We start from the raw sequence: 25,245 nt of genomic DNA, 5'->3' as shown, positions 1-25,245 counted from the left end.
TTCCATATATACAGACATTTATACAAATTCGTTAAAAAACAAGTCTAAACAACCAGGTGACAGTGGCATATGCAACTGAGATCTGAAAAATTGCTGTTTGAAGCTAGCCAGGACAGGAAAGTCTGTGAGACGCTGATGGTCAATCAACTATCTCCAAAACAGCCAGAAGTAAAGCTGTATCTCAGGTGGTAGAGCACTAACCTTGAACTAAAAAACTGGCACATACACAAAAAAAGTCTAAATAGCCAAAGACTAAGTTGATGGTATAATAGAAGTCAAAGCCTCTGGTGAATACCCTTCTCAAGGAAAAAGAACACACATCAAAGAAGACCCAATTATTCAAAGAATAATAAATCATTTTAACTAAAGAAGACTTATTTAAAAATATAGATGTAAGGCTGGGAAGGTGACTCAGTGGTAGAGTGCTTGCCTTGTATACATGAGGCCCTGGGCTTGATTCTTCAGCACCACATAAACAGAAAAAGCTGGAAGTGGCACTGTGGCTCAAGTGGTAGAGCGCTAGCCTTGAGCTGAGGGACATTGCCCAGGCCCAGAGTTCAAGCCCCACTACCTCCAAAAAAAATACAGATGTATTCAGCCTTTCTGATCTCCTTATACTCCACCTGTGTTTCCAGTTAAAATGTCCACACTAAAGAGTACCATCTTAAATGAAATAAGACATTCAGACAACTGTGCCTAACCCAATGCACCCTCTTAACTTCCATGCCAGGGGACCATGGATATTTTTTCACTATTGGACTTAAAGGGTCCAATCTTTTATGTTACTGTGGAGGATAAACCTCAATTACTGTTTATGTTTAAATGGTAAGATCCTGATATTCAGGTGACTATACAATTTTGTAGAATTGTCTTGCCACAACTGTTTAAAAACTTACCTACCCCATTTAGTAAAAGTCAAACAAGAGATATGCAGTATTTAAAATTAGATCAAGGAGTCTTACTATCATATATGCATGATCTTCTAATGGCTAGTCCTAATCCCAAACCTGCCTTGCCAACACTTAACAGGGCTTTATAAACGATCTGTTTGAAATGGTTACAAGGTGTCACCTCTAAAATCTTAGATTGTGTTTACAACAGTACTGAGGTTTAAACTGGAAGCCTTAAATGCTTGCTTAGCTTTTCTGCCAAAGGCTGACACTCTATCACTTGATCTACAACACTACTGGCCCAGATTTTGTTTTGCTAGTCCTAGGGCTTGAATTGTGGGCCTGGGTGCTGTCCCTGAGCTCCTTATGCTCAAAGCTAGTGCTCTATCACTTGAGCCACAATGTCACTTCCAGCTTTTTCAGTAATTGGAAGTAAAGAGTCTCATGGACGTTCCTGCCCAGGCTTGCTTCAAATTGTGATTCTCAGATCTCAGCCTCCTGAATAGCTAAGATTATAGGCATGTATCACCGGTTCCCAGATGTAACCCAGAGTTTTAAAGGGACTGTTATTTAGGTTTCATATGAATCAGAGAATTTGAAGTCTCATGCCTGGAGACAGGCTCTAAGAGCAAGAGACAATTGCATAGCTTCTTGGGAATAGTGGATTTTTGCTCTATGTGGATTCCAAACTTTGAGCTAATAGCCAGGCTTATGAGACCCTCAACAACATTGACATTAAAACATTGATTTGAATAGGGAAGTATCAGAAGGTTTTTAAAACTTAAAACAAAGCCTCTTGGTGGCATTGGACTGGACTTATTAGATAGAAATGCCTGATTTACAAAAATAATGAATTAATTAATTAGCAAGGTACCCATGCCTCATACCTGTAATTCTAACTACTCAAGAGGCTAAGATCTGAAGATTGTGGTTCAAAGCCAGCTCAGACAGAAAGTCCATGAGATTTTATCTCCAATAAACTACCCAAAAGGTTGGAAGTAAAGCTATGGCTCAAGAAGCACTAGCTTTGAACAAAAGAAGCTCAGATATCATACCCAAACCCTGAGTTCAAGTCCCATAACAAGCACAAAAAACCTCAATTATTATTTTTTGGGGGGGGGGCGTCCAGTCGTGGGGCCTGAACTTTGGGCCTGGGTGCTGTCCCTCAGCTCTTCAGCTCAAGGCTAGCACTCTACCACTTGAGCCACAGTGCTACTTCCAAAACCTCAATTATTAATTAAATTGAATGTCCAAAAATTAAGGCATAGCAATTGGTGTCTTTCAGCAGATAGTGAGCAATACTTTAATATCTGTTGTTTATCTTGCAAAATAACACAACAACACAGCAACAGGTTGACCATTCTCTTCTTGGGATGTGGTTCCTATTTTGACCTACTTCAAACAACAACAAAGATTCCGTTGTGGCAGCCCACTGTGGTGTGTATGCACCATCAAGTTTTGTTCCTGATAAAACAAAATGGGAGTTACTGTATGGTTGCTGGTAAAATGGGAAGATATTAAGTCATCCTGCTGGATAACCTAAATATTGGAATTAAAAACTATATCTACCTTAAACTACAACCTGGCTCCTGGCTCCTAATGATGAATCCTTGAATCACTAATGTTTAGAGGTCCTTAAGCCAGGTGCTAGTGGCTCACACTTGTAACTATAGCTACTCAGGAAGTTGAGATCTGAGGATAGAAGTTTAAAGGATAGAAGTTTAAAGCCAGCCCCAGCAGGAAAGTTCATGCAACTCTTATCTCCAATAAATTACTACAATGCAAGAAGTGGATCTGTGGCTCAAGTGGTAGAGTACTAGCCTTAGCAGGAAAACTTAGGGATAACACTCAAACCTTGAGTTCAAGTCCCAGGACTGGCACAAAAAACAGAAACCAAAACCAAAACTAGAGGTCCTTAAAACTGTGCATTCCATTTGCGACCAGTTCATAATAGAATCAGTAATAAATGTGTTTACTGAGGGCAACATCTTTATGGACAGTGGCCAGCCTGGGCCTGGATATGTGGTATTCACTGGACAACAGGAAATGGAGGCAAAAGCCTTGTCCCAAAGACTTCAGCCAAAAAGGGAAACTGATTACTTTAACTAGAGCACTACATCTCTCAAAGTATAAAAACATGAACATATAAGCCAGGTGCCAGATGCTCACATCTGTAATTTTAGCTATTTAGGAGACTGAGATCTGAGAATCATGGTTCGAATCCAGGCCAGGCAGGAAAATCCATAAAACTCTTATCTCTAATTAACTGCTAAAAAAAAAAAAACAAAACTAGGAGTGGAGCTGTGGCTCAAGTGATAGAACATTAGACTTGAATATAAAACCTCAGGGACAGTGCCCAAGCCTGAGTTCAAGCCCCAGGACTGGCACACATTAAAAACAAAAATACTAAGTCATAATATGCCTTCATGTTGGCACCTAATCACAATATATCTTTAAAAACTTTTCTCTTTAATTTTTATTTTTTGCTAGTCCTGGGGCTTGAACTCAGGGCCTAGGCACTGTTCCTGAGCTGCTTTTTGCTCAAGGCTAGCCCTCTACCACTTGAGCCACAGTGCCAGTTATGGCTTTTTCTGTGTATATGGTACTGAGGAATTGAACCCAGGACTTCATGTATGCTAGGCAAAGCCTTATCATATTTTTTTAAATAGCTCTTAACAACAAGAGTCACTAACTAATGTCAAGAAATACTAACCCCAGGGGGGCTGGGAAGGTGGCTCAGTGATAGAGCGCTTGCCTTGCAAGCATGAGGCCCTGGGATTGATTCCTCAGCACCACATAAGCAAAAAGAAAAAAGCCAGAAGTGGCGCTGTGGCTCAAGTGGTAGAGTGCTAGCCTTGAACTGAAGAGCTGAGGGACAGCGCCCAAGCCCAGAGTTCAGGCCCCATGACCGGACCCCCCCCCAAAAAAAGAAATACTAACCCCAAAAGAAACTGTAGCTAAATTTTAAGAAGTGACAATTATGCAATATCCAGGCCTCCAAAAGTTGGATGCTTACATTGCACAGCTAGACAGCAGTCATTTCATGGGTCCCTGATGCCACTTATTGTTAGATCAATATGGTCTTCAAGATACCAAGACAAAAAGGCTAAGAAATATGGGTTCAATAAAGGAATTACAATTCAAAGTGGAATCAAAACTCTTATGCACTTATACAGGTCTATGAAGAAAACATCAACAGGAGGCCACGAAGTATGGTGGAGATAGATTGTAGTGAACAAAGAGCTCAAACAAAAGTTTTAAAACTCAGGTAAGCAAGTAAATCAGACCCAAGGAAACACAGGTTGCATGCTCTCCCTCCTTTGCCGTAGCTAAAATGAACCTATAAATCTACGGGTAAACACCATGGATGGTAAGCCAGAGGCTACAAATGAATTATCTAAAGTGTAACAGACTATGGAGAGCAGACATAGCATAATTCTTTAGAAAGACTAAATCAAAGCCCAACAGAATAAGTACCAGGAAATGGGTATTTACAAGAGGGGAGGAAGTGGCCAAGGAGAGAGGCATAGAAGAATGAAAGAGGAAGTGAGGAGAATGCAGACAAGAATTTATTGTATACAGGCGCTGGTAGCTCATGCCTGTAATCTTAGCTACTCAAGAGGCTGAGATCTGAGGATCGAGGTTCAAAGCCAGCCCAGGCAGGAAAGTCCATGAAAGTGTTATCTCCAATTAACCACCTGAAAACCAGAAGTGGCACTGTGGTTCAAGTAGCAGAGCACTAGCCTTAAGCTGAAGAGCTGAGGAACAGCGCCCAAACCCAGAGTTCAAGCCCTACAACCGACCCCCCCCCCCAAAAAAAGAATTTATTGTATAGACCACAGAATTGAGAATATAAGGGAAGGAGTGAGTTGAGGGGGATGAAGATGTTGAAGTGTATTCACATATCAAAATGTATTGTACACATAAAATGCTTTAAATTGCAAAAAAATACATAACCTAAAATTAAGATGAGCAAGGGAAGGGGTGGAGATAGGAAGGGTGAGTGAGAATGTTGAAAGACGTGACATTGATCAAGATGCACTGTATTCATAAACTGCTCCAGTGAATGACAACTCCTTTGAACAATAACTTCAAGTTAATAAAAATATTTTTTAAATCTGTTGAGTTTGTTGTCAGAAATTAAAAATAGCAGAATTTCCCAAATGTTAGCAGGAGCTTTCTTGCCAAAGCCTTCCCCCAGGAAATGTAGGTGACCATTGCATGTCTCTGTTATTGTGGTTATCATAGTAAATCAATGAAATGTTTTTCTCAGACTGGATTGTGAACCTAAGAATGAAAGCATGTCTTTCATTACTACTTAGGTTCCTAGCATCTTAGGTATTATGTAGCAGAAAGTTGAAGTTGGGGGTAGAGTACACCACAAGATTGAAAGAGCAAGAGGGAGAGGGAGAGTGGGGGGGAGCAAAGAGAGAGAGGGAATGACACACTATATTTTCACCCATACAGAGTCAATAATTTCTTTAAAAAGGACATTTCATTGTAATGGTGATGCTAGACATTTTGCTGAAGCTAAACAGTCTTCAATTTTCCAGCCAATTTTCAGGCAGTGTCAGAGATACCATTCTATTTTTCCTTTCTTGCTTGTTCTAGGTCCTAATGCATGATGAACACATTCCTATCCTACACTCACTGGCATTTTCTTCTTTGACCCTTCAATTTGGACCATAGCTGCCTCCTCTGTCCTCCTGAGTAGGTGTGGATTCTGTGAGTTAGAAGTGGCTCTTATTGAGATTAGTCATCTTTTCTGGATATCTAGAAGCTAAAGAGAATTGAGAAGCTAAGGTTCTGGAAATGAATGGTGGTAGTGAGTGCATAATAATGTGAATGTATTCCATGCCACTGAACCATATACTTAAAATTATTAGAATGGTAAGTTTTTGTTCTACATATTTTCCCAAAATAAAAAGCAATCAAATTAATGGCATCTGTCAAAAAAGAACCACCTTGTGTTCTTACAATACTGGTTTTTTTTTTTTTACTTTAAAGTCACTATTTCAAAAGATAAACTGTTATACTATGATCACTTCCTTTTTATTTTTCTAAATATAGGCAGTGTGAGCAAACATTCACATCTGCTGTGTGAGAAAATTTAAATATGTGCAATTTTTCCTCTGGGGACCTGGTGTGTGGTGCATGCCTAATACTTGACAGTCAGGGACAGAAATCATTACAGTTTGAGACCAGGTCTGGCAAAAGTTAGCAATATACTGTCTGAAATCCAAACTAGGATGGGTAGCATATGCTAGCTACTCAGAAGACTGAAATCTGAGGATTGAGGTTTGAAGTGAACCTGAGCAGAGTAATACATGAAACTCTTATTTCCAATTAAGTAGCAAAAACCCAGAAGTAGAGGTCTGGCTCAAATAGTAGAGCACTAGCCTTGAGCAAAAACACCAAGCAAGAGTGTAAGGCCCTGAGTTCAAGCCCTGGTAATAGCAAAAAAACAAAAAAACAAAAAACGAGAAGAGACAGAAGTATGAGTTAAGTCCTAAGATCAAACCCCAGTATTGTCAATTTTTTTAAAAGAAACTTAGATTTGATCACAAAATTTCTTCTTGAACATTCTGTCCTGCCTATGAGTAAATGACTTTCTTAGGAGAACCTAGTTATACAATGAAAATTGTTCAAATACTTACTGTTTGTATACTAAGTATATTTCTTTTTTTTCTTTTTTTCAATTTTTTTTTTGGGTCCAGTCGTGGGGCCTGAACTCTGGGTCTGGGCGCTGTCCCTCAGCTCTTCAGCTCAACACGAGCACTCTACCACTTGAGCCACAGCGCCACTTCTGGCTTTTTTCTTTTTCCTTATGTGGTGCTGAGGAATCAAACCCAGGGCCTCATGCATGCAAGGCAAGCGCTCTACCACTGAGCCACCTTCCCAACCATACTAAGTATATTTCTAAGTTCAATATTACAATTTATTTGCATTGCTATACATGTATATATACACTATATGTATATATGTACATGTACATATGCATATTTCCACATGTCCAGACATGAACCTTTCAGATGAGAGGACAGACAGTAATAGGGTTGGATTAATTCCTATCCCTAAGCTAGATTTTCTAGTCTCACCATTAATTCTAATTTTCTTTAGATAATCTCACTAACCTTTTACTCCTCATGAATTATTTGTAAGCTTATCAACAAGATCAATAATAACATAATTTTGAAAGCTCCCATAGAGTTGATGTTTTCTTTTTGGCTTGAGACTAGGACTAAAATTCATTACCTGACCCTTTTGCTCATTGGTTAGCACTCTTCCAACTGAGCCACACCTCAAACCTAGAGGTTGACATTTTGAATGGAAGCATAAACATCTCATGAAACAAAGCAGACCTTTACCTGGGATGATAACTACAGAGTGATGCTCCAGGTCAGAAAGCCCAAAAGTACAGACAGTATATAAATTTAATGATCACCAAATAGCTATTCTGAGCTCTAGGTAAAGCAGAAAACAGCAAGCTCCTAGCTTAGCAGAAGTGGAAAATCATCTAGTATTCAGGAATTTTAACAAACAGATGGATGTATCTTGCTTATTAACTCATAAGCTGGTAAATGACTTGGCTGGGAAAATAAGTCTTGTGGAGACAAAGTAGCCACAATTTGTTCTGATGGCATGCTCTGAAAACAGAGACTACTATGAGATCTGCAGGGAAAGGCAGGGTATGTCTGAGGGCCATATTAAAGAAAGCTTAGAACCACACACTTCACTGGAAGGTTGTATAAGCCACAAAAAGCAGAGGACATAGGGCTGCCCTGACTTCAACCTTGATTTTCTGAAGGCCATATTTTTTTCATTACTGATTATTACCTGAAGATCTCAAGGTTTACCAAGGGTTTCCAATCTATGCCAGGATATGGATGCCATTCAAAGTATCCAACTGCTTTCTGACTGTCATTTACATATTTGGGTAAGAATGTTGAAAACAGTGACAGTGATCAAGATGCTATGTATTCATAAGTTGCTTTGGTCAATGGCAACTATTTTGTACAAATACTTAAAGGTAATAAAAATATTCAAAAATATATTTTTCAATTTTTTGTTCTCACCCCATTTGAAAAAAACCAAGGGTGATAAAACTGTCCACAAATCATTGTGCATCTGTCTAGTTATATATTTGCGGTGGACAAATCATCTGAAGGTAAATGGCTGCATCTGAGGGTTTTCATGTTCACACTATGGTACTTACTCTCAGCCTATACAGTCCTACCAGCCAGGTGTCAGTGCTAGCTCACTACATCTTGTAGTGATGTGCACTATCAATGCCTTCCTTCCCTTGCCATATAGTGTCATCCTCCTACTATTACATAATCACTTCCCCTCAAAAATGGCCTATGCTGCTGCAGTAGATTGCGAAAGAGGTAAGTTCTACTGCCTCTCAGCCTAGGTGTTAGGAAGACACAGTTCCACATATGTCTGCTGAAACTCTCACTCAGAGGGTGCTCCCTGTGAAAGCACAGAGACTCCCAAAGAAAAGGAGATGTCAGATGGAGGTTTCATCTGTGTGAAAAGCCATATATGAAAGTGACTCTACTTGAGAGATCTGGCCAATAGAGCCTAGAGATCATTGCTGATCCTCTGGATCTAATCAAAGCACAGACACTAAATGAGAACCCACCATCTGATACCAGTCAACCGACAAAATGTGAGGGACAAATATGGATTTCTTTTAGTTTCAAGATACTAAATGTCCAGCCTGGTGCTAGTGGCTCATGCGTACAATCCTTGCTTGAAGGAAGCTATGATGCAGAGGATGATGGATCAAAGCTAGGCTGGGCTGCAAAGTCTTTGAGACTCTATCTCCAAAATAACTGGCAAAAAACTGAAAGCATGGCTCAAGTGGTAGAGTACCAGCCGGGCAAGCAAACCAAGTCAGTACAAGGCTCTGAGTTCAAACTCCAGTACCACTGGCAAAAAAAGCCACTAAATCTTATAGCCATTTCCTTTTCTCATTGTAGCAATAGTAACCTTATGTGATCCCTGGCCTGGCTCTGCCGCTGGCTTGATCCAGCTCCAGCCCTGTCAGCACGGCCTACTGGATAGTATGGGACAAGAACCAGAGCTGGGCAAAGGATGACATCAAGAAAGTGATGATGATCATAGAGAAGGCCCGAAGATGCGAGAAGTATGGAGTGACTGTGGGCGAAGCTTCACTTTCTATCTTTAAGTAGGTAAAAGTGGTGGACCACCACCACCACCACCACCCAAGAAGAGGAGTGACAGAGGGCAGGTGTGGTACAGACCGATATCTTGGCCAGAAGAGGAGGAGCAGGGGCACCAGTTCAAGAAGAGGTGGCTCTCTTATCCTGCTGGACTTCAACAATGAGAACAGCAGCCAGAATTTCCATTCAGAAGGTTCCCTACAAAAAGGCACAGAGCCAAGCCCTGGGGGCACTCCTTAGCCCAGACACCCTGTGTTACCTGCTGGACCCCCAGAAGCCCACACAGCTGGGCCAATAGAGAGACCCTAAGGGAACACCTATAGGAAGCATGGATGACCTCCCATGCTCATCAAGGAGCCTGTTCCAGAATTGCTAGAAGCAAAAGATTCCAGAATGAGAATAAGGAGAGCTCTCCCAAAGATAGGCCTGAAAACAGAACCCCTTCTGTGGCTCCTTCCCCAAAAGGGCCTCCAGACAAATGCCCAGCCCAGTTCCATGGTACCAAATGCCCGAGTTTCTGGGGGAGGAAGCAAGGCTGCAATGGTGCCCAGGACGGTCACCCAAAGGAAAGGGAGGTGAAGCGGCTTTCTGGAAAACATGATGCCTGTAGGCCCCCCTCAGCCCAAGTCCCTCGTGCCCATGGGAAGACGGGGCTTCCCTGTTCCACACACTGTTGCAGAAACCGAGAGCAGCAGCCCTGTGTACCCCAACTTAAGGCTCACCAGCACCCCACCTGTGGAAAAGGCCTGCGGGGAACTCAGACGCCAAGAGCCCTGACAGGCCTCCAGTGAGGCTCATCGCAGCACAAACGTCCTTTACCTCAGCTGCCTCCTCACGTACTTTGTCTGCTTCCCCTCTGACCCCCCACGCCTCATCCAGCTCTCGCGAGAACTAGAGTACTAGTGAGTAGTGCACAGGCACAGAGCTGAGAGCCTCGTGCGTTGCCACGTGATGCCAAGACACACACACACACACACACACACACAGACACACACACACACACACACACACACACACACACACATGCATCCCCCCACAAACCAGGTGAGTGCTGTGCTTGTGAATGGGCTGGGATTCCGCACCAGAGATTCCACCTGGTGCCCACCTTGTCAGTCAGCCTGAGAACCTGAATGACCCAGAGGTCTTTTTTTTTTCTTTTCTTTTTTTTTTTTTTTGGTAGGTTGTGGGGCCTGAACTCTGGGCCTGGGCGCTGTCCCTCAGCTCTTCAGCTCAAGGCTAGTGCTCTACCACTTGAGCCACAGCGCCACTTCTGATTTTCTGGTGGTTTATTGGAGATAAGAGTCTCACGGTCTCTCCTGCCTGGGCTGGCTTTGAACCGTGATCCTCAGATCTCAGCCTCCTGAATAGCTACGATTACAGGCATGAGTCACCGGTGCCCGGCTCCCACAGGCCTTTTTGCCTAGGTGCTCTTGCCTTGAACCCCCGTGGAAGGACAGGATGGAGAAAAGAAACCATTTGAGTAGTTCCAAATTATTTCCCCAAATTCTTGTTTCCTGACTTTGCTGGCATACTGAGAAATATTGTTTTCTGTTTATTGAGGGCTTATTGTGGGCCACCTACTGCAATCTATAGGAATTATCCTGTTTAATCCTTACAACTTCCCTGTGTCATAGATCATGTCACATTTTACGGATGGAAAAGCTATGTCTCCAAGAGGTTAGAGGATTTGCTCAAAGTCTCATAGCCATTATGTGGCAGAACTAGAATTGTGACCCGGGTCTGCCTGACTGGCTCCACAGCCCATGCTACTACCACACGTCTTGCAGGACATGCTGGATTGTGGCTGTGAATTCATCTGTTTTAGGTAGCATCCATTTTTCTCAGTGGTAAATAACACAGAAAAAAAAACATTCTAGAATGTGCCTGGTGCCAGTGGCTCATGACAGTAATCTTACCTACTCAGAACGCTGAGAATTGATTATCACACTTTGAAGCCAGTCCAGGCAAGAAAATCTGTGAGACTCCTCAAATTAATCACCAAAAAGGTAGAAGTGGTAGAGTAGCTCAAATGGTAGAGCATATCCTTGTGCACAAAAGCTCAGGAACAGCACCCATGCCCGGAGTTCAAGCCCCAGGACCAACACACACACATACTCACACACACAAATTCTAGGTACTCCTTGGGAAGGAAGTGAAATGACATAGAAATTTGATGCTTAAGACTAGTGTTTCTGACCAGCACAACTATATTTATTGCAGCATTATTTACCATAGCTAAAATATGGAACCAATCCAGATGCCCCTCAGTAGATGAATGGATCAAGAAAATGTGGTATATATACACAATGGAATCCTATTCCTCCATCAGAAAGAATGACATTGTCCCATTTGTTAGGAAATGGAAAGACTTGGAAAAAATTATATGAAATAAAGTAAGCCAGGCCCAAAGAAACATAGGTCCCATGGTTTCCCTTAGTTGCAATAACCAGTGTATGTCTGAGTCAAGCAGAAAAGGTCAGATAAGTTGATGTTAGGGAAATGAACCCCAAGATAAGTATTCAAATGGTTTTTCTTTCATGCAATTGTTTCTAACACATTTATAAGATGATTTCTTTGTTGCTTCGTATGTCCCTCCCCCACGATATAACCCCTGCTTTCACTGTATTTGATGTTGGTATAATTTGTGGAGGGGAAGGGAAAAAACAAATTGTTGAAATAGAGATACAGGTAGACCCATTGCAACAATGAGATGTACAAGTTGCTATGTTGAAAAATGAACTTTACAACTTTGGAAGGGGGGAGGATTAGGTGGGGGGGGCCAGAGGGGGTATGGGAAGGGATGGGAAGGGGAAACAAAGGAGGAGGCAACAATGCTTGATAAGAAATGTACTCATTATCTTGCCCATGTAATTGTAACCCCTCTGTATGGTATTTTCACAATACATATATATATATATATATATATATATATGTATATATATATATACATATATATATACATATATATATATATATATATATATATGCTAAAAAAAAAAAAAAAGACGAGTCCTTCTGGCTGAGCCCACAATTTCCTGGGATGACCTCTTTAGAATGACATTAGTGAAGGAAGCACCACACCAAAGCCAAATCCTATGTGGATACTCTGGGGAGACCATGGAAGATGGCCTCTGTACTATTTCCTATACTACTGGCTGTTTAGGAAGTTCAAGTAGCAATGATTTATTAATTAATGCTTCCAACTTCCCAGCACAGCTGTTTCCAAATTCCCAAACAGATATTCATCTTCAGGATTTAGGAATGAAAAATTGGAATTGTTGAAAATTCCTAAAATCATGTTATCCTATAATTTTCATAATTTTCTGAGCTTTAAAACAACAACATGACAGGCACTCGTGGCTTATGCCTCTAATCCTTGCTACTCAGGAGGCTGAGATCTAAGGACCCTAGTTCAAAAACAGCCCAGGCAGGAAAGTAGATGACTCTAATCTCCAATTATCCACCAGAAATCCAGAAGTGGGGCTGTAGCTCAAAGTGGTAGAGTGATATCCTCAAGCAGAAAAGCTCAGGGACAGCATCCAAGCCTAGAATTCAAGCCCCACAACTGATAAAAAAAAACAAAACAAAACAAAAAAACAAAACACAACTAGGCTGTAGCAAATGTTTGAAAACTAGAGCTGGACATTAGCCCATACCTGTAATCATAGCTACTTAGAAGTCTCTGAGGACTGAGGTTTGAAGCCAGCCTGGGCAGAAAAATCTCAAGACTCAGCCAGGCATCGGTGGCTCACACCTGTAATCCTAGCTACTAAGGAGGCTGAGATCTGAGGATCTTGATTCAAAACCAGCTGGGGCAGGAAAACCGGAAGTGTCGCTGTGGCTCAAGTGGTAGAGCACTGGCCTTGAGCTGAAGAGCTGAGGGACAGCACCCAGGCCCAGAGTTCAAGCCTCACGACCAACCAAAAATAAATAAATAAAAAATCTCAAGACTCTTATCTCCAATTAACCAGCAAAATGCTGGCTAGAGCACCAGCTGTGAGTGAAAAAGCTGAATGAGAGTTTGAGGCACCAAAACACACATACACAACAACAACAACACTACCACCACAACAGGAACAATAGCACAACAATTGGAAAATGACAGCATATACTATTGGATAATATTCAAATAAAATGTTTAAATATCCAACTAGATTAACAGTACCACACATAAGTTGAAATTGACAATATAGAGACTTACTTGCCAATGTAGGGTTGTTTTGGGTGTTTTATTTTTGGTTTGTTTGTTTGTTAGTTTGTTTGGTGGTGCTAGAGTTTGAACTCAGGGCTTTGCCCTTGCTAGACAACCAGTCTACCATTTGAGCCATGCCACCAGCCCAAAATTGACTTATTTTCAAAACATGTTATTTCTCAGAAAACAAATCACTGGATTTGTATAAAAGATACTGAATGTAGCCATATTCATATTCATCTTATTTGTGTATGTGATTCTGTTAACTGCAGACAGGGCCAGAGATACAATTTTAACATGTCAAGAACAATTTTAAGATGCTAAGCAAAATGAACTCCAAGAAATGGACACAAGAGGTTTTTCTTTGTTGTTGTTGGTTTTAATGATTTTTTATGATTTTTTGTTTATTTTGTATGTTCTTCCTCCTTAGTATAACACCTGTTGTCACTCTATTTGATTTTGTTACCCTGGTATTGTATATATGTTTATTTGAATTAGGGAAGGGAAGGGAAACAGCAGAATGGTGAGACAAAGGACAATGGGAACCAATGCAACAGGGATATTCACAAGACAGTATGTTGGAAATGATCTATACAACTTGGGGATGGGGTGAGGGGAGGAAAAGGAGGAGAAAAATGAGGGAAGGAGTAACAAGTTTGACAAGAAATGTACTTATTGCCTTACTTCTGTAACTGTAACCCCTCTGTACATCACCTTAACAAAAAAGAACAATTTTAACATGTCAAGAGCTACAAAAGGACTGATTAGATGTGACAGCTTCTCTCCTGGGCTCCTGTACCAAGTTCCAGAAATGTCTACCTTAACTTCAAATTCTGGATCAGCCTTTTCTTGTCTTTTTTTGACTTTACATCAGTGAACTCTTTCAAACTTGGAATTCCTATATATTAGTAAGCATAAATTCTCAAAGAAAACTTTTTATTCCTTCTTTAACAAAAAATAAATTCAGGCAGTACAACTGATTATGATTGTTGGTGGGTATAAAAGTGAGTCCACATCCCCTGGACCACTAGCATCTTTTACTGTACTTTACTTCTCCTGGAGGTGAGAACATACAGGGCTCAATGAAAGTGGCTTTGGAATGAAACAAGCCTGGGTTTCAGCCTGAGATTAAGCACTTACAAGTCATTTGAACATGAGTCTGTAATTTTGTGTGCCAATAATTCCAGATTCAATAACTGTACACAGGTATATGTTACATTCACAGATGCAGATTTTGAAGCATATCTGGTGCATGAGAGTCAGACATGATAACTATTATTATCATTGGGCTTTTGATATTTCTAGCAACAATAATAACTTGGGCAGCTGCAGCATAGGACGTAATGTATTCTTGGTATTGTTAATGTATCACAATATTTGAAGCAAAATAACACGTCTCCTTTGTCTTACCTGGGATATGTCATCTGTACCACATCCATGTCACACTCCTCCTCTCTTCTATAGCAGAGGCCATTCAGGATTTCTCTGAAGGATGAGTTAGGGAATGTAACCTGGAACTGCTCTAGGTGGTGATCCATTAATCATGTTTGGATGAGGTCTAAGGAAGAAATTCCATTCCTCTTCCTCTCCCTGGAGTGGGAAACATGGTGATGCAAACTACCAGAGCCAGTCCTTGGAGAGAGAGGCACTGAAGTGGAGGAGTAATTTGTGAAGAACTCTATGTGTTAGACTATCCCTGGCTGAGAGAGAGAGAGAGAGAGAGAGAGAGACAGACAGACAGACAGACAGAGAGAGAGAGAGAAGGAGAAAGAGAGACAGAGACAGAGGCAGAGGCAGAGACAGAGAGGCAGAGACAGAGACAGAGACAGAGAACAGAGACAGAGAACAGAGACAGAGACAGAGACAGAGAAACAGAGAGACAGAGACAGAGAGAAACAGAGAGACAGAAAGAGAGTTGAGTGTGGATGCAGCATTTACACTATTGCTATGAATTGCTTTCTACACATACTGTCATGTCATTCTTGTGCTAAGAAGCATTAAAATGATTGATTTGGGGTCAGATAATACAGATGAGCTTTGCAAGATGAGCTTTGCATGTCTCTATGAACTGCCAGTGTTAAACACATAGGTCTGCATTAAATTCTGTGAATGGTACTGGGATGGTCAATGATCATCATGGTCTCTGAGAGGGACACAAAGAGCCAACAGGCAACAGGATCCTCTCCTGTCCATAACTCACAATAAACTATGTAGCCAGCCCTAGAGAGCTAAACTCTCTTAAAAACTGAAATCAAATCCGAAGGTCATCTATAAGGGATTTGGATTGTATATTCTTCTAATTCACTACACTGTTCCTGAGATACATTATCAAACATATGACACATGAAGTGAAAGCCATGGAGTTATTAACCAAGTGCTTCCCAATAGAAGCAAAGAATGCTTTCTTAGAAAAAAGTAGGTTCTGTCTACACTGAGCTTATTGTGAGAATGCATTCTATCCCAGCACAGTGCAGGAAATACACTCAGAGCTTCCAGCAAATTCCATCCAGCAGCAGTAAAACATCTTTCCTTCTGCCTTCTGGTGTGACTTTTATGGATGGTTAGCAAATTCATGTTTGCATCTTAACTGCCACAGTCCCATCTCAATTTCTGAAGTTGAACTGTGACATAGCTATACACAATGGGGTGCCAAACACTACTGTGCTTGGAATTTGGGGCTTCTCTTCTTAGGCAGCTCCAAGGCTGCTGTGGTACAGATATAAGTAGCCAGTGGGTCATGTCTATAATCCCAACTACTCAGAAGGCTAAGTTCTCAGAATCTTGGTTCGAAGACACTCTAGGTAAAGTAGGCTATGAAACTTATGTCTCCAAATGGCCACTAAAAAGTCAGAAGTGAAGCTGTGGGTCAAGTGATAGAGTGCTAGCTTTGAGCAGAAAAGCTCAAGAACAGATACCAGGCCTTGTGTTCTAGGACTGGCATACACACAGAAAAAGAAGCAATGACAGTGACCTGAGAAGAGGTCTCAATCACAGGTCTATTTAGTGGACTCTGAGAAATCAACACCAGGACTCTCCCTCAGTTAAGCTGCTGGAGAGAAGAGGTAGAGCAGGTTCAAGTTGAATTGACAGAATTTGGAGTTTAATCACCTGCTTTAGGCCTCTCATCAAAGACAGACCGAGATGTCAATATGAACCTAAAAGTAATCTCTGGTTATCATGCCTCCTGGCATGGAGGCAGAAACAAATAATCTCAAACTTGGGAGGTGAAAATTAGAAATACAGTGTTTTGAGGCTAGTCTGGACAGAAAAAATAACAAAACCCCATCTCAATGAATAAGCTGGCTAGAGTGGTCTATTCCCGTGGTCACAGTTATGCAGGAGGCCATCAGTAGCAGAATACAGTTTAAGGCAAGCTCTGTGCAAAAGCCTGAGACCTTATAAAAAAGAACCTGGCCACAAAGAACAGGGACATGTAACTCAAGGGATAGAGTGCCTGACTAGAAGGCAATAGGTCCTAGATTTAAATTCCTAGATTTCCCACACAACTCTAGGGTTGTATCTAGGCTCTAATGCTTATTGTGTGGATCTATCATTCTGAGGCCTGTGAGCCTCAGTTTCATAATCTAAGAAATGAGAATTATGGCAACTTTCTGGGATAATCTCCAAATACTGCTTGTGCTCATATAGTGAAAAAATCATGTTATATTGTATACTATAAATAGCTGTTCAAGTGTGCAGTAGCCCCTTGGCAAAAGAAAAACCATCCATTTGTATAAGTTGGGTATGCATACAAGATGCTCTGAGCAGCCATGTATTTTCTTTCTTATAAAGAAATGAATGAGAATAGTGTAAAAGAAGTAGCAACCACAGCAAGGCATACATACCTGCCTACCTTGAAAACTTCTACCATCCTCTGCCCTGCACACTTGCCCCACCTTCATCAAAAGGTGGACTTTGTGACCTGCGACATCACAGCACTGTTATGTCACTCTCAGTAGCCTGGAAACTCTTCTTTCGTTACCAGTGCCCCAACTAACCATCAGCATGTGGCAGGGCCCTGTAATGCTGTCACACTATCCACTGGATGGGGGTAGAGATGTGTGGGTTTCAGGATCTCCATAAGACATGAGCACTGGATTGCTCATATAAAGACCATCAACTAATTTGCCACTCTAAGAAACTGATCTAGTCAGGTCCTGGACCTTCCTCCTCTAGTCACTGCAGACACAGAGAGTGAGAATTTGGCACACTGTTGATGTAACTGACCCCATTCACTCAAGGGGAGAGACCCAACCTTCTATTGAGAATCGCTCACGACAGCAGATCACCACTTCCTGGATGCTGATTGCCGAATAATCCAGCTTCTCACGTGTGTGTGTGTGTGTGTGTGTGTGTGTGTGTGTGTGTGTGTGTGTGTGTGTGTGTGTGTGGATGGCTTCTGCTCAGGAGGCCTAACCACTGTCTCCCAGAGCAGCATGTCCTATTGTGGAATGAATCTGTTCCATCCCCACAAAAATCTTCTTCGTGATAACCATTTATAGTCACTCAGCACCATCCCTAAAATGGGTAACCACTGAAACATCCTCCATTTCTATAATTGTCTCATTTACTGAATGCTACACAAAATTAAATTATGTATGATTGCAACCTTTATGAAGTTGGTCTGATTTACTCTCCATAATATGTTTAGTTCTGTGCAACTTGGTGTGCATATTCCAAGTCTATGCCTTGGAGATACAGCTCAATAGTAGAGTATTTATTTAGTATGTAAGAGGCACTAGGTCAAATATTCAGCAATTCACAAAAGACTTCTGTCCATTTTTTTGCTGTATTGCATTCAGGGTAAAGATGCACTCTTTTTATCTGTTGACCTGTTGGTGAGTGTTTTGTTTTCCAGACTTTGAATGTAACAAATAAAGTTGTTATTCTGTGTCCAAGAGACTTACCTCTGTAATCCTAGCTACTCAGGAGGATAAGGTATGACTTCACCTGCCTGGGCTGATAAATCCAAGAAACTGTTTTTGCCAATTAACCAACAAAAAGCCAGAAGTGGATGTGTTGCTCAAGCGGCAAAGTGCTAGCCATGAACACAAAAGCTAAGATATAACAAAAGGACCTAAGTTTAAGCCCATTACCATCACAAAACAAATAAAGCTGATATGAAGTATAGTTAGTGAGGACTGAAGATTTAATGTTGCTCAGATAAACCCACAACTGCAATTTCTGGGTCCTGGGGCTTGAACTCTGGGCCTGGGCACTATCCCTGAGCTCTTTTGTTCAAGGCTAGTGCTCTACCATTTGAGCCACAACTCTACTTATAGCTTTTTCTGTGGTAAGAGTCTCACAAACTTTCCTGCTCAGGATGGGTTTGAACCGCAATCCTCAGATTTCAGCCTCCTGAGTAGCTTAAATTACAGGCGTGAGCCACTGGAGCCTAGCTCTTATTGTGATTTTTAGAAGAAGCAGAACTGTGTTCCAGACTTGCAGTTACGTTTCCATACTCACCATCAACATATGTGAAATTTTTTTCTCTGCACCATCTCTATATTTTGGAATAGTCTTTTTTTTTTTGCTAATTTACCATTGTGGCCAATGTCCTCTGATACCTTATCAGCAACCTTTATGGCCCCTTAATGGGAAAGGGTCTATCACATCCACAATCACTTTTTAAGTGCTACTCATGCCCTTCCTTCCCCTGGTTAAAAATTGCTGCTTGGTCAAAAACAGTTTAGGCAGAGAGCTTTTATTGTTATTCTCATCCAGAAACATCCCTACTACAACAGTGAGTAATGTGGTCTACTTAAGCAGTTGCATTGTATTGTATTCTGCAATAATCCTCCCTGGAATCAGTTCTTTGGTACTTGAACATTCTACAATAATTTACAAAGTACACAGTTTTTATAATTCTTCATTTTCATTTGAGAAACCCAAACAGTGATATTACTAAAGACAGAGGCATACAACTATAAAAACAATAAATGTCATTATGTTGATAAAGAGCAGAAAACTTTCCTAGTATTTTACTTACACTGGCCTTTTATATCTTGGTACTCTAAATAAAGACATCCTTGAATAAGGATGATCCTGGGTGTGTACATCCAAAAGAATGTGAGACAACATACAATGCTAGCATATTTGTGTTTATATCAGTACTATTCACAAAAACTCAGTTATGGAACCAACGTAAGTGCCAAACAATTGATGAACAGATAAAGAAAACAAGATGTATATATATTTTTTTCAAAGCTATAAAGAATAAAATTATATTATTTACTTGAAAACAAATGGAAGTGTAGATTACCATATTGAGAGAGTTAAACCATGTTCACTAGGCTACATATGGCATTTGTTCACTTATATTTGAAATCTAGACCTGAAATGAGAATAATAATAATATATGATTGGAAATGCAGGTTGGTCTTGTGGGGAGACTCATTTCAACTTTCCTACCTTATCATAATATGTACATTGAATATTCTGCCTGTATTTGTCCCCCGTTTCCTTTTCCATTCATCAACTCCCCTCCCCCTTACCATTTCATTTCAGATTCCTGATTCATTTTGTTAAACTGGTTTTTAATTCTATAAAAGATTTATTCCATGGACTTTCACTCCTCTATATAATATTCTTTGATCCACCAAATTGTTTATATAAGGCAAGAAGATAAGAGGAAATAAGTTTCAAAGGCTATAGTGACTGCTCTCATTATGTGACATATGCGATGGAGATTCAGTAATCATACTTAGTTATCCAGTAGCCTTTTGTTTGTTTTGTGTGTGTGCATGTGCGTGTGCCTGTCCTGGAGCTTGAACTTGGAGCCTGGGTGCTGTCTCTGAGCTTTTTTGCTCAAAGCTAGCATTCTATCACTTGAACCACAACTTTACTTCTCATTTTCTTGGTTGTTAATCCAAGATAAGAGTCTCAAGGACTTTTCTACACAGTCTGGCTTCAGCTTCCTGAGTAGCTAGGATTGCAGGCATGAGCCACTGGCCCTTGGCCCCCAATTGTCTTTGTATCACATACCAAAGGCATGCTGAAGCACACAGGCAGGGAAGATGAGGGCCTTCCTGCTCGATCTTTATGTCAGTTCAGGAGCCAGGTTCAGATCACAGTCAATCATTCTACTCTTCATTTCCTTACACTTACTCTTTTGCATGTCTTAACTCAGCCTCAGGGTTGATAAAACAATAGCAGAAATTTCCACGTGAGCCCTTCAGGCCTAGAAGCCCTATGAACACATAGAAAACTAACACAGTAAAGATATGTGGTGACTTTGGTCAAGGTCAAGGTACTACTTGATTCCTTTAGAATAATTTTTAAAACAAATCAGAGATCCAAGAGTTATACTTAGATGTTGTGTTAGCTGGTGCTAATGAATGTATAACTCTGTCCCTGGTGAATATGATGAGACATCTCATCTGTGATTATTCTAAAGAGCAATCATTCACATGTGTCTAATTTAGTCCCACAAGGCCCTCAATAGCAGAATGCTTTCTTTTGCGCGTAGAAGACAGTAGAGATAATAGAAGCTTGAGATTTGATGTACCACTGCTAGTTTTTAGCTTGGAGTGAAGAGTTGAAGTAACTCCATTTTGAGGCAGCGGCCATTCTGTCATTTATGTTAAATTATGAGTGACCCACAGCAAACATAAATTCCAGGAACTGACCTGTCTGTGTTGAAGTTAACCAGAGCTCACATAAATCCCAAGGACAGAGTTTTCTGTGGCCACAAACTCCCCTCACTTCACAGATACCCTCTGCCCTTTATTGCCCTAGCCCAAATGGTCTGATAACCCCCTACTGCCCTTTATTGCCCTGGCCCAAATGGTCGGATAACCCCCTATTACCCCTTATCGCCCTAGAATGTCCTGTTAACACATCTGGTTGCTGTAACTTTGTGGTTTTTGTCTTTATAAACCCTGTGAAATTTCAGCTCGAGTCCTCTCAGCATCATGGGCTGCTGCCATGTGGGGGGGTGGGGTGGGGGAGGGGAGGCGCAGACCAAGCTCGAGTTTGCAATAAAGACTCCTTTGCTTTTACATTGGTGATGGTCTCTGGTGGTGTTTTGGGTAAGGATTTCCGAATTTGGCTTTACAGGAGGAGGTACATGCAAAGACCACAGAGTAGTTATTAGAACATGATCATTATTCTCTGGCAAAGATCCTGAAGTAATTGTAGACCAGTGTCCTGTACCTATAAAGAACCAAGTTCTGACACACACTGATCAAGTGTAGGAGTAATTCCTCCCCAGAACCTCCAACTAACAGCCCATCCTAGGTCACACCTTATTTTGTGACTAGTGAGAACCTTGCCAGAGAACCCAGACAAGTCTATTTCTTCAGACCAAAAGAACTGGGAGATAATTATCATGCCATACAAAGAGTGTGTTCATTTTTTTAACTCATTAAGTAATATTAATACAATGCTCCTTCTCTTCCACCACAAAGATTATCCTCATTATGAAGGATTTTCATCCACATCACTCTTCTACTACTGACCCCAATTTATTGTTCTCCACTCATCTTATACAGGGGTCCTTCATTTGACTTAAATTTATCTGTTCTTTAGGCTTCATTTTCAGATATTGGTAGAAAGTTGAGAAATCATTTCCAGAAACAGCCTGACTAATCACCTTTCTGTTATTTTAGCACTGACTTCAGAAAAATTCTGAGTTCTTGTGGCAGAGCTGTCACAATGTTGGGAGGTTAGTAGGGATGTTTGGTGAGAAGAACACTAGGAAAATGACAGGATATTCAAAACAATCCCTAGAACTTGGCAATGGATGAAGGGTCTACACCACTGGACAAAACGTTAGCAACCTGGATGTGAATGAGGGGTGGGCTAAGCACAAAGTTAGAAGCTAGCACAGTTGGTTGGGAAAGGTACAGTAAGAAGAGAAACCTGTCCACAGTTGTAGGCACCTGTGCAGTGGACTCTTATAGATATTTGAGGTTCACTACATCACTGGCTCAGGTGTTGGATCAGTCCTGAGAATCTGATAAGTGATTTAAAGGGTCTGTATTTCTGTGTAGAAGAAGAGGAAGAGGGAAGAGGCCTCAGTTCTAAAATACGTGGCATTGACTTTTGTTGTTTATAGTGTTAGTTTTCTTACTCTTCCTCACAGCTCTGAGTTTACATCCCTAGTACCATAACACCCTTCAACTCCTTCCTGTAAGCCTTCCCCAAGTCCTAAAGCCCAGTATGATCTCTAGATCACCTCAAGTTTTACTCCTAGTTCAAATTCTCTGTGTCTCTGTCTTTGTCTCTCCCTGTCAATCTCTGTGTGTATCTCTCTGTCTCTCTCTGTCTCTCTGTCTCATTATCTCTCTCTCTGTCTCTCTCTGTCTCCCCCCTCTCTTTCCCCCTCTCTCTCTTCTGGTCCTGGGGCTTGAACTCAGTACTTGGGCACTGTCTATGAGCTTCTTTTACTAAAAGCTCTTGCTCTGCCACTTGAACCACAGTTCCAATTCCAGCTTTTTTGATAATTTATTTGAGATAAGAGCCTCATGGACTTTTCTACCCGGGCTGACTTCACACCACGATCCTCAGATCTTAGCCTACTGGTCAGGCAGGATTACAGGTGATTACACAAATTTCCTTTTAGTGAAAAGACTTACAGAAGAACATTGGAATTAACTGCCTCTGGTGAGAACAGCTGTTAATTGCCCAACTATCCATCTGATGAAACATCCTTATGAGTTTCTTAAGCAACCTTTAACTTCAGACTAGAGATTTTTCTCCTATAGGATAAGTTTCCTTAAAAGCTTTAGTTGAAGAGCCCTTTGATGTATTTGTCAAAAGTAACTCTCACGGGCTGGAAAAGTGGCTCAGTGGTAGAGTGTTTGCCTTGCATGCATGAAGCCCTGGGTTCAATTCCTCAACACCACAAAAGCAGAAAAAGCCAGAAGTGGTGCTATGGCTCAAGTGGTAGAGTGCTGACCTTGAGCTGAAGAGCTGAGGGACAGCGCCCAGGCCCAGAGTTCAGGCCCAAAAACCGACAAAAAAAAAGTAACTCTCACAATTCCATAAGAATAATAACCCTGGGTTTTTGGATGTCTCTTGGTTGATCTTGGCCACAACCAACAGGGGTTGGAATTACTGTGAGCAGTTCACAGCAAAGGTCTTATAAGATTAGAGGTAAGGGATGATGATAGGTCACATTTCTGATAGCAGTTAATATGTAGTAAAATGGACATATGGTAAGTGGAGGAAAGAGGAGAGTTCTTAATGATGGCTCTGGTGTGGAGGCTAGGAAAAGATATCAGATGTAACTCGAACAGTATATACTCAGGAGTAAGATAATGTTTGAAAATGACAAGACTGAGATGACTGAGAAGTTTAGATGAAGAGAGACTGTGGCAGAGTCTTTATGGAGCTTGCAGAGGGAAGAGCAGATCAGGCTTGGAATATATATTTGGACTATCAGCACAGGAATATCACCCAGCATTACTGAGAACTGGATGACATCACTGGTCAGCGGAAAAGATCACCTCACCAAGGGCTATGCTTCTGGTAATTGCCAAGTCCCCAGGTCAGATGCAGGATTTGATTAAAGTGAGAAGGAAAAGAGAAAGGCAAGAGGAAAATACATGTAATAGTGGGACACAGCCACATGAAATATGTTGTAGCTTATTCTCATGCCAACCTTGATATACTTAAGTTCAGACACCACAACCTGAGGACTCATGTCCCTAATATCTTTACTTAAACCCCTCTTAACCTGTCTAGGAACCTGGGTATTGCCAGAAGTTTTCAGTGTGTTAGGTAAGGGAAGAACTTGGGCACTTTAAAGCTTCTCTCTTATAAACTCCAGTAGGCCATCATCTATTTTCATGGAATTTCTTTACTACCAGGGCTGTGCCCTGGAATACTGAGTTTTGATCATTACCTTGAGATCCAGGCTCTTGAGCTGAACAGAGAGCTATTCAGTGTTCCTCCAGATGATAGGGAACAAGCCTACAAGCATTAGTAATGGCCCCTTTGGATTCTATGAAAACCCTACAGGTTTCTCAGTGAGAAATAGGGAGATGCTGGCTGCCAAGAGAAAAATACCCTTGTTCTGCTCAAGTAGATACTTCCTAGTTTGGAAATTGTTTTCTCATTCTCTTACAAGCTCATAAAATGGGGTCAAAAGCCCCAGGCAATAAGTTCCTGATTTTACCTTTCTAAGTTCTTGATACCAGTTCCATTCCAAATAAGGATACCTGCACAGGCAGATAAAGCATGTATGTATTGTTCCCATATGAGAATTTCATGACTTGCCTTCTGTTGCTGCCTGTGACCACATGATGAGGCTAGGTCTATTTAGCAATGGTTGTTTCTCTGTAATTGCTCACCACTCAGAACTTGTGAATAGGGTTCTTTTGACATTGGATTTCAAATTAGTGGGATAATTACCACTTAGATTATCTTCCCTCTGGTGACACCTACCAATCCCAGGAGATCCTCACTCTGTCCACAAAGTACTCTAATTTTGCCAGTCTCCTAGGTGCTGGTACCCTGCAGGAAATGCCCTATAATCAGTCTGTAGAGTTCATCAAACATACTGTACTAGAGCAAGGCAGAGATGCAAAAAAAAAACCAGAAAGATTATTCAAGGGCTACAAGAAGTTCACAACAATATTGACATGCGCACAGTCCTTTATGGGACTGGATGCTTCCCGTCACTGGACCAGAGTGTTTAATTTAAGAAAATGCACTTGATACTCTTCACTGAGATCAGAGAAACCAGAAAAGATCCGGGGAAACAAAATAAGGCATATGGAACAAAAAAAGGCATATGGAATACAAAGGGAATGAATAGAGATAATACTGTTTGATATAGGTTGTTGGAAATGAATGATCCAGGTCTAGGGAGAAGGACTTACTGGATCAAGGGTTAGTAAAGTGAGCAGCATTTTGATTTTTTCTTTGTGTATTACATTATAGTCTTGCCTATTTCACAAATTCCCCATAATAATAAGGAAAAAGTAAGTCTTATTTCATAACTTTAAATTCTTTTGATTTGTAAGAG

The 25,245-nt window shown here is 41.0% G+C and overlaps 1 pseudogene; it reads left to right on the top strand.

Moving 5' to 3' along the window:
* The first annotated feature begins 8,244 nt into the window (after positions 1-8,244).
* LOC122112022 lies at positions 8,245-9,658 on the top strand (annotated as a pseudogene).
* The last annotated feature ends 15,587 nt before the right edge of the window (positions 9,659-25,245 follow it).

This window comes from Dipodomys spectabilis, unplaced genomic scaffold (genome assembly GCF_019054845.1).
Source record: "Dipodomys spectabilis isolate Male_0828 unplaced genomic scaffold, ASM1905484v1 ptg000091l, whole genome shotgun sequence".
NCBI lineage: Eukaryota > Metazoa > Chordata > Mammalia > Rodentia > Heteromyidae > Dipodomys > Dipodomys spectabilis.
Note: the sequence above shows the minus strand (reverse complement) of the source record. Positions and strands in the feature narration are given on the sequence as shown.